Source organism: Anopheles bellator, chromosome 2 (assembly GCF_943735745.2).
Source record: "Anopheles bellator chromosome 2, idAnoBellAS_SP24_06.2, whole genome shotgun sequence".
In the NCBI taxonomy this organism is placed as follows: Eukaryota; Metazoa; Arthropoda; class Insecta; order Diptera; family Culicidae; genus Anopheles; species Anopheles bellator.
The window spans coordinates 24,886,989-24,899,310 of NC_071286.1; the positions used below are offsets into that span (position 1 = coordinate 24,886,989).

The window sequence follows — 12,322 nt, forward strand, 5'->3', positions numbered from 1 at the left end:
CTTTTGCCGGCGTCGGACGTTGACTTGCGACAGTGCGGACTTGCGTTGTTTCGTGTGCTGCGCGGTAAGGAACCACTAGAAACCAGTGCCAATGCCGTGCCCCGCTACTCAGCTGGTCGGCGACTACACACGCAAGAGCTGCGATTGCGCGATGCCCACTTTGGCGTGTGTCTAGTTTCCAGCGCATAGTTTTCCAGTGAGCCCCAGTGTTTTGTTCTTCCGCGGACCGATTTGTTGTGTGGTGCATCAAAAATATGAAGCGAACGTGTTTGTGTGTCCTGCCCGCGGGCCGTGAATATTAGTGTGTGCCCTGAGAGAGAAAGAGTGTGCTGACTCCTTTCCTTCCTTGAATGACATCCTGCCGCGGGCCTCAGTGACTGGAAACGATTCTAGGACGGATTCTCATCATCGCCAGGATACGGATAAAGACACGAACGAGAATTCCACGAAACAGTGAGGCAAAGAGCCTACTTGGTATCAGTTTCCCTTCCAAGGACATCGAACCATTTGAAGCGTGAATGATGATGCTACATTCCCCGGATGCTGGCCCATCCCACAAGTTTGTTCTTTCCACACAGTGGCAACATTGCTCCAGTCCAGTCGTTCGGGGCCTCCGGCTATGCTTCGGGCCAAGGCGCAGGGCTGGTTGCAACAGACTCTGCAGACTCGCTGGGCTTTGGCCGCCAGCCAATCAAGCCCGGGCCGGCCTGGCCCCAGCCTCGACCAGTAGGCCTTGAAATGTTGGTTTTAGTCGAATGACTTTTTTCATTCACTTCCATCTCCTTGCCCGCGCCTTTGCTGCCTGCGCTCAGCTGCTAATTCAGCCGCCCCAAAAAAAAAAAAACGAAACCGTTGCCCCGGGCGTCGCTCCGTTTATGTTTATGCGCTTCGTCACCCCTAAATTCCCTCCCCCCTCTCGGGCGGTCGTCCGGATGCTGGCCGCGCTTCCCGTTCGTTAGAAGCAGCCCGACCGAGAAACACTTGGCGCTCTAGATTCGAAGGTGAAAAAATAATCATGAACAAAGAATGTAGAATTTTTGAAAACTCCTTACGCAAGGGCATTTCACTAAACAAATCGCTTCGGTTCCGTGCCGTGGCCAGCTGATGTAAATATTGCTACAATGCTTTCTACACGTCAAACCTACACGTCGCCTGCTGTCCAAACAGGAAGCCCGCAGGAAGAAAACGCACCACCACCAACAGCGAGGTGGGACACGCACACACTCACTCGCCCGAAGGAGCCTATCGACTGGCGGCGGCGGCATATCGCACCGCGAAAGGAATTTCCCTGGAGCTGGCCGGAGTTTTCCAGTCCGGCCGCTGAGTTTCTGTCGCATTGTTTCGCTGGCCATTTCTTTTTTCTGGTCTGGTCTTCCCTCTTCATGGGCTTCTTCCCAGCGCCAGCGCCCATGGTTTCCGTGGGTCACGACCGCAGATCTCCACCGCCGCCGCCGCGCACCACACACGACGCACGAGGCGGTTGGTGTCGCATTTGTTATGCTGTTTGTGTTGCTTTGCTTGTTTTGATCTCTCCCTCTCTCTCTCTCTCTCTCTCTCTCTCTCTCTCTCACTCTTTCTATTATTGTTATTGCTTGTCGCGTTTTCGGACCCGCGTTTCAATTGGCCGTTTCCTTTTGATCCTTCGTTCGTCCGCTTCGCTCACTTCGCGGGCCGCGGAGCCACGGAAGGGGTTAATAGAAAAAAAGGGAACAAATTTATGACCCGCACAGCGAACGAAGTCCTCGCTTGGTACGTTCGGAATCTATTGTCACCAGCTCCGGCCTGCGTCTGTTTGTGAAGCAACGTCGATTCTGAATTCCTTTGGGGACAATTCTGTATTTTGACGTTTCCAAGAGAAGCTTCTCCGAAACCATGCTCTCGCTCTCGCTCGTCAGGCTACAATGTGCCATAGCATACTTCTCTCGCGCAAGTCTCTCATACCGGCCTTTCGCAACCGGAAACATAGTAAACTGTGGAGCATGTAGTCTGTCTGCTGTCGTCGCTAATCGGCTGAAAAATGTGTGTCTTTTTCCAGCTCTTCATTTTCGACCGAGCAATCCGAGTTTTTAGTGTTTTCCTTGTGACCGGGTAACCGTGCAAAACAATAGAGCTTCAGAACGAACTCGCTGCAGTGCTCTTGCCCGCGAACAGTGCGAACGAAGCGAAAGTGTTTCGAAAAGACGGTGCCGCGCCGACGGAACAGTAGTGAACATCCGCCGCGGCAGCATGGTATCCTTCGCGATCCACCACCATTCAGCAGTGGCCGGAACCGTGGACAGTGCAGTGGCAGCAGTCACAACGTGTCAGACATCGACGGAACCGGAAGCGGCTGAGGAGTCGCAGCAGTAGACAGAGAGAGACAGAGAGAGCACCAGGCAAGGCAAACAAAAAAAGACGTGCCAGGCGTACTAACAACCCGGCGAGCCGAGAGAACGGAAATCATTCGGTACGTATGCTTGCCTGTGTCTGTGTTGGTGGTGTTTTAATATGTGGTCTGACTGACGACGACGCAATCTGCAGGGTTTGGGTGCCGCTTCATTGCACTCTTTTTCGTTTCCTCTCGCCGTCTTTTCGCGGTTGTCGCGCCGCGGGAGACATTTATTTTATGAGCCCGTCCCCTGTTTTCTTTTAATTTTCCTCCGGCGAATCTGTCTTTTTGTTCGGTTTTTCAGTTCACTCCTGCGCCGATTAATCGCTCCACGTCATTGTCTCCGCTTGCTTTTAGAGAAGAACCATCCTCCTGCTTTTCTGGAGTCCGCTTGTCATCCCTTCGTTAGAGTTCGAACGAGTACAAATCAGTTTGGTTGATTGAGGAAGGCGAAAGAAGTAAATAAGTTACCCAAGCATCTCGCATCTTGACGATGTTTCCTCACGAACTCGTATTCTCGCACGCCCTTATCAGCACGCACCTCGCCCGGTCCCTTATGCTTACGCCCTGCTACTGCGATAGGCGAAACGGCCACAACGAGCGTGTTGCAGCGTGGAGTTTCTGCTTGATAGGCGACTATCTATCGTAACTACGCGCAACATCAACAAGCTGGGCTGGTCGGCGGCAAGGCCACCCTTTCATCGGTCGCAGCATTATTCGTTACATACATGTGCGCCACCGGGGCCTGCCTTTACGCACTGATAAGCCCGGTCTGCTACGTGGTGGTCGTGGTGCGATTAGATTCAATTTCGAAACGACCTCAAAGTGCACCCCTTTACCGGTATCATTCGAACCGCGTTGGGTGACGAACCGCCTTCAGCCGCCTTCTGCATTCTCATGCTAATCCATCATTAAACGCTGCTGAGATCAGCCCCTGCCTGGCTCGAGCACAGTTCCTGTTGTGCAATGGTGGAAGTAAGGTTTGTTTGTAGAAGAGAAACCCCAAATGATGACACTTGCGGCGCTGACTCAACGCCGTGTGGCGCATTTTTGCCTTCCAGTAATGGAGCACTTACACCCTTCGCGCGGTGTGTTCAATTCTGGGAATAGATAAAGGTCTCCTGTGTGTTATCTGCTGCCGTCCCAAGGACAACTCACCTAAACACGACAACGAAAACGATGCCATCAGCCGACCGAACACCCAAGCTGCTCTCACTTTCTGTGCCTTTCTATTTATCGGCTATCGGGTTCGTGCTGGCGGAACAATGACGTGGATTGTTGGGCGCGGAATGGAACTTACGGCGGTTTTACAACTTACACCACTCGTTGGCGAATTAGTGATCCGTCCGTGTGGCGAGCGAAGAAAAGAACGGTAACGGTAACGCCGCGAGCTTGGCGACAAAGAGTAAGAAAATGGTCCCCAACCTAGCGCCTCGTGGGCGACCGCGCCTGCGGCAGAACGTGGCGCTGCTGCGTGGCGACGAACTGACAGCCCTCGTCTAGACAGGAAGAAGCAATAAAATCAATACGTAACCCGGTTGCTCCGAGGCGGGCTCCATTCGCCGGACCAGCAACGAACGTTCAGGCCTCTTCCTAAACGGTTTGACCCATTTCTAATCTAATCGTAGCGTGAGCCTTGGTGCCCGTTGGCCACACTTGCCAAGCCGCACACGCGGTCCTGTCGCGCCTGCGGTCGCGCCGAATGGCCGATTGTTCTCGGGGTGTCTTTTAAATGTGGTGGGGGATTTTTTGGCGTTTGCCCCACCGATAGGGTGTCCAATAATAACTGGATTGCCCAGTCGGCTCGGTCGACATAAATATGCAGCAGCTGCGTAAGCTGGCTGGTCCCCGCCAGTGGGGGCCACAGTGGGTGTTGGGCGATGATTAGAAACTGCAACTCCACTTCAAACCGAGCGCACGGGGTTTGGCCTCGGAGTGAGCGTGACACTTTGTTCCGTCGACAGTGTGGCACGCACACTGCAAGTGGAAGATAAAGTGTCCGACCACTTGGCAACTACGACGACGATCACGAGAGTCGGTTTGAACCCTGGCGCTGGGTGGGGGGGTGCCCCGATTAGCATACTTATGTGCTTGGGCCCGGACGAGAGTAATGTCACTAGTTTGCGCTCCCTCGCTGCCGTTTGGCGACTGCGCGACGCGATGCTGTTACGGCGAGGAGTGCGTACGAATTTATGATCGCTTTGAGGATTCGTGCAATGGTCACCCCGTAAAAAAACCCCGTGCTTTTGTTGGCTACCCTTTTGATTTATGACGGGGCAATAAAATGCAGACTTTTTAATCTGCAACCCCCTGGCGCCTGGCCATCTGCCATTATTAGCTTCCAATCGGTGGTGTCCTTTTGAACCGGGGGGTTTGGATTGAGGCCCACGTTCCATTGCACACGTTTTTTAATGGAATTTATTGTTCTCGTCTCTCGTCGTCGTCGTCGTCGTTGGGGCCAGGTTACGCAAACGCGCCTCGAGACCTCGATCGTCTGAGGCGGCTTCAAAAAGTCACCGCAGGTCATCGATCCGAATGACAATCGCGACCGGAAGCTGCGACGACGCCGAGTTCTTGAGAGCGCTGGCTCTTATGTATGTTCGCTATCAAGAGCCGGCCACCATCACAAAGAAGTGACTCTCGTGCTCTCCTCTCCCAGCCTTACTTACCCCCGCCTGCGAATCGAATCTCTCTTTTATCGACCACTTGAGCACCCATTACCATCGGCAGACCGTTGTGGTTTGATTTTTTGTTTATTAACTCGCGAACACCCCGCGGCGGCATCCATGACTCAGAAGATCTCTTTAATTTCATTGATTTGTGTGGCTGCGGTGGGTGTTTTTATTGGTTTGTTTGCCTGCATCCCAGCCCAGAGTCGCCTGGTGGGGGTCGACCGTGAATCGGTTGGGTCGGTTGGTTGCGGAGAGAAAATAGAACAAACGCAAAACGTGGCAGCAGAGGCAGAGGGCCGCCGATTGGCGAAGTCGGGAAGTCGGGTCTCTCTTCCGACAAAACACAACAACAGCCGCATTGTTCGCGAGCGGGACACGGGATGCGCTGAACGTGGCGTGAGAGACACGCGGCGCGAATCCGCAACAATTGATTGCAGCAAAAGTGCAGTGCAGCCCGAGACGAGCCGAGAATGCAGGAAAAACAAACGCAAAAGAATGTGATTGTGTTGTGGAGTGTCGGAGATGCGCAGCAGTAGAGAGATCTTCGGTTCGGTTTGATTGTAAAATTTTATTTAAATATTAAATCATTCCTTTTACAATTGCCTTCAGTCATAGGTTGTAAAAACGCTTCACTGCAATCAATATGTTTACTGTTAATGATGTCATGATCCTGGCTCTACTAAGCATTTGCAATTTATTTCTCTCGTTCGCATTATTTGTCAGTGTATTAGATTAAGCAGTTCAGTTTTCAGTTCATCCGATGGCGCTCGCTGTATTTAAAATTAAATATTTTTATCATATAAACATGCAATTTATCTAGTGAAGTTTGATGTGACAAATGTTTTCATAGCAACGTAATTTAGTGTAGCGCTTAGTCATTCAACGGCGAAACAATGGGCCCATTACAGGGCATCGCTTGAAAGGATGTGCAAATGATTCTCGTACGCGCAGAACCTTTGCTTCCACGCGCAGATTCCACCGCGTACTCTGCCTGATGTTTCTACTCTTCAACATTGTTCACCCTTCCATTCTTTTTTTTGTCGTTGTTGCCCGTATTGTGGGGCTCACGGTGGCGCTCGCTCCTTTCACTCGCTCACGCTCACTCGACCGGCAACGACGACGACGATGACCTTGGTGATGGATTTTTTATGCTTTTAATCATGCTTCCGCATTCGGCGGGGTGGCGTCTATGAGCGGTGGCCGCGTAATCGATTGCTGCACACCATAGTTTTTTTGCGCGGTTCTTTCCAGGCCATCTTCCCTGTTTCTTGTCGCGCCAAATGGTGGGTTTCTTTTTGTGTCTTACAGTTCAATTTAAAACCAAACATCCGAACGGTTCTTTTCGGGAATCGCAATTTTGACAGCCGGTGACAGGCGGTGGCGGTCCCCGCGCCGTCTCCGTCGATGTTGCCAAAGCGGGGCAGCAACAGCCCAGGTGTCTTCGTTCGGTTAAATACCAGCCGGGCGGGTTGCGGTTAAATTATGAACCCACTCGGTCGGGCCGCGCATTTTGATGATGGTCCAACGTGTAAAACCTTCGCGTCCGAGCCACACAATATTATGACATTCCGTCCGGGTGGACCGGTGTAAAAGTTAATAAAAATTCCGTTCCGTTCGGTTTGCTCCTTCGGTTTCGAGGTTAAACAAATAATCACTTTAAACTCGCCGTCGCAACAACTGCATCCAGCGCTGTTGGTGGTGGCGTTGGGGTTACATAAAGTTGCATCCGTCGATGGTTCGGTCGGCTGATTTCGTCGAAAGACACCCGACGCGGCCCAACAGCCGAAATCCGTTGGCCGTGAAATCGCGATTGCCGTGAACGGCGGTTTGGTTTCTTCATCCAGCTGGCTGGCCGGGGGTTTGATTTACGCCGGGGGCCGTTTTTAACACCTTCCGTGTGCGGGGCTGTGATTTACGCTTACGCATGTTTACATTTTTTCTACGCCTATTTCGTGTTATCAATTATGCAACGCCCGGATTGCGGATGCCAGTGGCGCTGAAGGGGCGTTTTTAAGAGCTTTAGAATGTTGAGTATGTTTGTTCAAGCGACGTGAAGCGGCTAATGGGAGGCTTTAATTTATTGCCCGTCTCGTTGCACCGATTAATCGGTTTCTAAGCGTCAGTTTGAACCCTGACAGTTCCGTCAACTTAAGGTGCAAAGATTTAAGGTGGTGCTTAACACAACTCCGCCCGTTCTAATAATAATAAATAAATACATAGAACTAAAATTAATTTACAATTTACCATCTATTGTTATTAATTTATAAACCCCCTGCGCGTTAGTTTCAACCAATGTGTCCGTGCTTTATTGCTCTTTGTTCAAACGAAGGTTCACACACCCCGGGCTGGCCAGTCACTTTTCGGGGCTTCGGCTTTTCGCGATCTTAATGAAGTTGTTGCCCAGTACCATTTTATGATGGTTCCCAAAAGAATACGAACACTCCATTCATTGTTGCCCACAAATGTTAACCGAAACCCAATTATCGTGGCACCAATTAGTGCGAGTTCGGGCTCGCACGCGGCTCGTTAGGCAATTTTGCCGGCCGCGCGATAAAAAGCCCTTTAAAAAGCGAAACATTAATACGCCCCCTTATCACATCAAGATGACCCGGGGCCGGGCCGGGCCGAGCCGGCCCGAGCCGGGCCATCACCGCAACACGGCAACACGATCGAGATCATAATCTAATCATTCGCTTCCCACCATCTCGGCGCTAGCGTCTTATGCTCACGCCACGGCGAAGGTGGCTTTACCGTTGGATAACTCCTGCTTTTCGCGCCGTACCTCTTGCGACCGACGGCTGGGCCACCGGATTCGGCCCGCCTGCGTGCTGCGTTTAGTTATGGCGAATTTATGGCAAACTTTCGTGCTGCTCCCGCCGGCGGTTAGCTAACCCTCCAAGCCTGGTTATTTGTTCTTTGTGTGTCGGCCGCGCCTCCCATCGAAAAGCATATCCCAATAGGGCTCGGGGAACTCTCACGGTGCTTGCGGTTTACGAGACGCCAACCGCAACGGGTAATAAGACCTGGCCAGCCATTCGGGCCACTCCGGTGCAGAATATGGCCGTATTCTATTGTGCGGCCAAATGCCTTCCTTCGGCGCGTGTGCCACGGAAACGATTACACACTGCCACCGTTGGCAATTAGTCCTTACGGCGCGGCGCCGCGGCTCGCTGTGTAAACAAACAGATCACACCGATCGCGCCCATGTCCGAGAGTAATGAATCATTTTATTGCTTTTTAAACGGCCGGGCCAGTGGCAAGATTATCGCCACAAAAAACCGACATCGTCAAAACATGGTCCGCGAGCGCAAAATTGTTGGCCACGGCGCAACGCCGGCGCCTATGCCTAAGATCGCGGCGTTTTGCGCGCGACCCCATTTCGCGCGACCAACCATACGTCCACCCGGGTCCACCCGGGTCCACACCGGGCGGGTGGCTCAACATCAGATTGGAATGCTGGTGGCGGTGGCGACGGTGGCCCGCCTCTGCGCGCGTTCCCGAGGTCCGGGCGCACGCGTAACGAAGCGGGCGGCACGCCGAAAATGCGATCACTTTTCGGTGGTTGCGATTTTGTTGCGATCCGCCGGCTTCTTCGGCGGTTGCAAATCTGCAGCGTGCGTGACACGTCACGGGCCAGGTATTTGTGTCCGTCCGGCCGATCGCTAGGATCGGCGGAGTCTCCCGGCCGGACGGATTGACGGATGAAATCGAGCGTACTTATATTTCTTCATTAAAACTGAGGCTCCACGAAGGGGTAATGATCGTCCGCGGCAGGATCGTGAACCCCGCCAACCAGCCAGCCAGCACCGCCGGTAGCGCACCACCGGCCCATTGGGATACATTGTTTTCCCGGTTTCGATCGCGAGGTGTGTTTAGCAAACTTGCGTGACGCTAATAAGGTGCTTTCGGCTCAGCCCCCGAGCCGGCCCTTCTTGCATCAATCCCCGAGAGAGCACCTCTGCGCAATAGGGAGCTGGCCGTTGCGCTGTGCTGGTAGCGGCCAAAAGTACTACGATTACGACGTCGGTTTTGGCGATGCGAATTTCGCATCGGTGTCAAAATATCGGCGTCCGCTCGGAGGCCCCAGTTCCCGGGGTGGTTGGGCGGCAGCAAAAATCCACCGCGGGAACGGTGTCAACGGGCTGTCAAAAAGAGCGTGAAAGGAACAAGACATTTTCTTCAACCACACGGCACCGTAAATCCTTTTGTTGTCCAAAGTGTCCGGTTTGTTTGTGGCACCCACTTTTCACGTCTAATGGTCAATCGACTCCAACGCGGAATGGGGTGTCATGAATGCTTAATGCCTCCCCGCCCAAGAGGCTGCTGGCGGTGGCTCTTCCTTTCGAACGGGGTCAGGTGGATTTGTGGCTTCGAAGCATTAAAAAGTCAAATTGTGCGCCAATTCACAGCACCCCGGAATGCCGGCCCGGACTCTGATGGAACCGGGCCCCAAGATTTTACGCCCCTCTCGGGCTGAAGTAAAGATGAAGTTGCATCCGAGAGTCGCTTCGATTCCGCTGGAGTACGCGGGCTGACCACGGAAGATAAGGTAACTGGCGCGTCCCGCGTTTCGGTAGCCGAGTACGCACTTTAAACACGCACGGGCCGATAGCAGCACGTAAATGGAACAATAAATTACCACCGATTGATTGCTGGTGGAGGGTGCCCTGTCCCCATGCCTTCGCCTGCCTACACATATACACTCACGCTCACGCTCGTCCCTATCGAGCGCAGTCCTTATCGACAGATGTCAACCGTGCTGCGGGCGCGCAACGGAAAGAACTCATTAACTCTGGTCAGCCATAAACAGGGCGACCCTCGCGGTGTGAAATTCCGACTCATCGGGGGCGTACAACGAACCCATTAAAACCCCCGAAGGCGGCCAGGATTGGGGGGTGTACTGTGAAGTGTATCCGCCGGCCACCGGTCCCCGGGCGGATTATGCTTGTTTTTGGCATGTTTTTTACATACCCTGCTTCGGTTTCGGTATGGCAGGCGGTGCGGCCAACAAGTTCCCTGACACTACTTGAGCTACGTTCTTCGGTGTATAGACCCACTTGTTGGGTGCAGCTTCCGTTTTAGAATCGGTATCAGTTTTCGCTGTTCCGATCCATCAATTGCGCTTCGAAAATAGAAAATTAACCTTTTCAAGGAAGGAAAGAAGAGGGAAACCATTATTGTTCTTGGGTGCCCATAACTTATCAAAAACTCTCTGAATACCCCACAAAAAGGGCGGTTACAAGTAGTCCTAAGACTCGTCAGTCAAACCATAAGCCCTGTAAAAACAGCAGTGTCTTCTTCAGCAAAACTTCTTCAGAAAGTTACGGCGGCTCCTTCTAGATCCATTCATCTGGCGACATGATCGGCCATATCGCCAGTTTTAAAGTTTTTACTACTAGGCTGTTCAATAAGTTCGTATGGTCGGTAACAAAGAGCGCTGCTACGAGCCTGATTGTTTTTTGTTATATTGGTACACTCTTCAAATGAACGTATGTGAAGTTTCATTTCAATCGGTCACTTAATTTTTTTTTACAAGCCATTTAGTACCGACGAGTCACATGTATTTTAACAATGGAAAAAATCAAGTATCGTGCAGTGACTTAATTTTTCTTTTTGGAAGGTTTAAAAGCAAAGGAGATTTTTGAACGAATGTTGAAAGTGTTTAAAGGAACTTTTCACCTGATAGTTAAAAGAGGGATTTCTGAGTTTGAAGGTGGTCGTTTCAAGACGATCCATGTCGAAACGTCGAAAAGCAGACACAAAATCGGAAATCGTAGAATAAATTAGGATATCGTATTGGAAAATCGTCGATTCACTTACAGAGATTTAGTATAAGGCTTAAGTATATTTAGTATACGAACTTATTGAACAGCCTAGTATATGCTTTCAATTTCCAGAATGAAGTTTGACGTTTTCAAGGTCAAGCAAGGGGTAATTTAAAAATTGAGCACTAGATGCTTCACCCTTTATTTAAATGCTGACCCCTGCGAGCTAATCGAGCTCCAATAATTGCTGAACCATGGTGCGAGTGTCAACCCTCATTCGTCGCACTGTGCGCGCTCCCCGCTTCGACTTCGGTTTCCGGTTTCCGTTCTACCGAGACCCGGGCAGCAGCCGTGAGAAGGTGTTAAAGTGGCTCGCTGCTTTCGGCCGTACCCAAGTTTCGCGTGCGCTCTCGATTATCGTCCATCGGCGGTCGGCTTAACATCTTTTGAGGTGGCAATCAAGAGCACCACCCTCGGCGTGATCGCCGCGCCCGGGGCCCGGGGACCGTTAAACCAAAGACAGGTGGTGTAAGCTATTAGTGGATCATTTGCTCGGATCACGGCGCCTAGACCGCGGCGGCCTCCGCTGGTAGCGTGATGTCCTTAGCGAGATTATGTTGGCATATCCCATTTCGTCGTCCCGCCCGGCTGGCGAGAAACCTGAAACCGATCCGAAATCCGATTCCCGGTCGGCCGGCCAAGGGGGAGGAACGTCGGGAATCAGAAGGAGTGAGTGTGTGGGAGAGAAGGAAGAAACTCGATGGGCCGCCCGACTCTCGACGGTCACGCTGCTCCCGCGGAGGGATTCCAATTAACCTGCCGTCGGCGACGGCGCCATCGACGTCGTTGCATTTGTTTCACGACTTGTCAGCTCTTCCCGTTGGGTTCGCTCTTCGGTTTTCCGTCTTTTCGACGTTTCTTCTGCCACGATGCGGCTCTTTTCTATCGCTTTTCCTTTTCCGCTTCCTTCTTTCTTTCGTTATCTGATTCTTGGTGGGTTTTTACTAGCGCCTCCGTCACTTTCGCTGCGCCTTTCGATTGTGCCTTTTACGACCTTGACGTTTGTTCGTTCTACTTTGAGGGCCCCGGGCGGGCGGGCGGCAGACCCTTCAGACGAAGATAATTGGAATAATTAGTTAACACGGTTTTTGCTTTCATCCTCTGTCTGTCTGGTTCTAATTATTTGTTTATCTTTCACCGTTTCTTGATTAAAGAAGAGTTTAATTATCGACCGTTGTTCGCTGGCCATCAAATTCGTCGTTAGTCGGTTTCATTTACATTTCATTCGGCGTTGGCGTTGGCCCGTTTCTCGCGTCCGTCACCTTTTGACCCACTATTCGTCTTTTTCGTTACAGATCTTTCCTCGATGGAAAGTCCCTGACTGATGCACGACAGTGAACGGGTCACACTGTAGGCCGCCCCACGGAAAGCTCCACAGGGTTCTACCCGTTTCTGCACTGCAAACTAGTAGATAGTAATAAATCAGAACAATCCATATCGTGCGCACCGGTCTTCGA

The 12,322-nt window shown here is 51.9% G+C and overlaps 1 long non-coding RNA gene across 1 annotated transcript; it reads left to right on the forward strand.

Annotated features, from left to right (window-relative positions):
- LOC131211467 (uncharacterized) lies at positions 1-12,245 on the forward strand. Its single transcript, XR_009156898.1, has 3 exons — positions 1-64; positions 2,036-2,446; positions 12,161-12,245. It is a non-coding gene; the product is annotated as an uncharacterized LOC131211467 (long non-coding RNA).
- Positions 12,246-12,322: the final 77 nt, after the last annotated feature.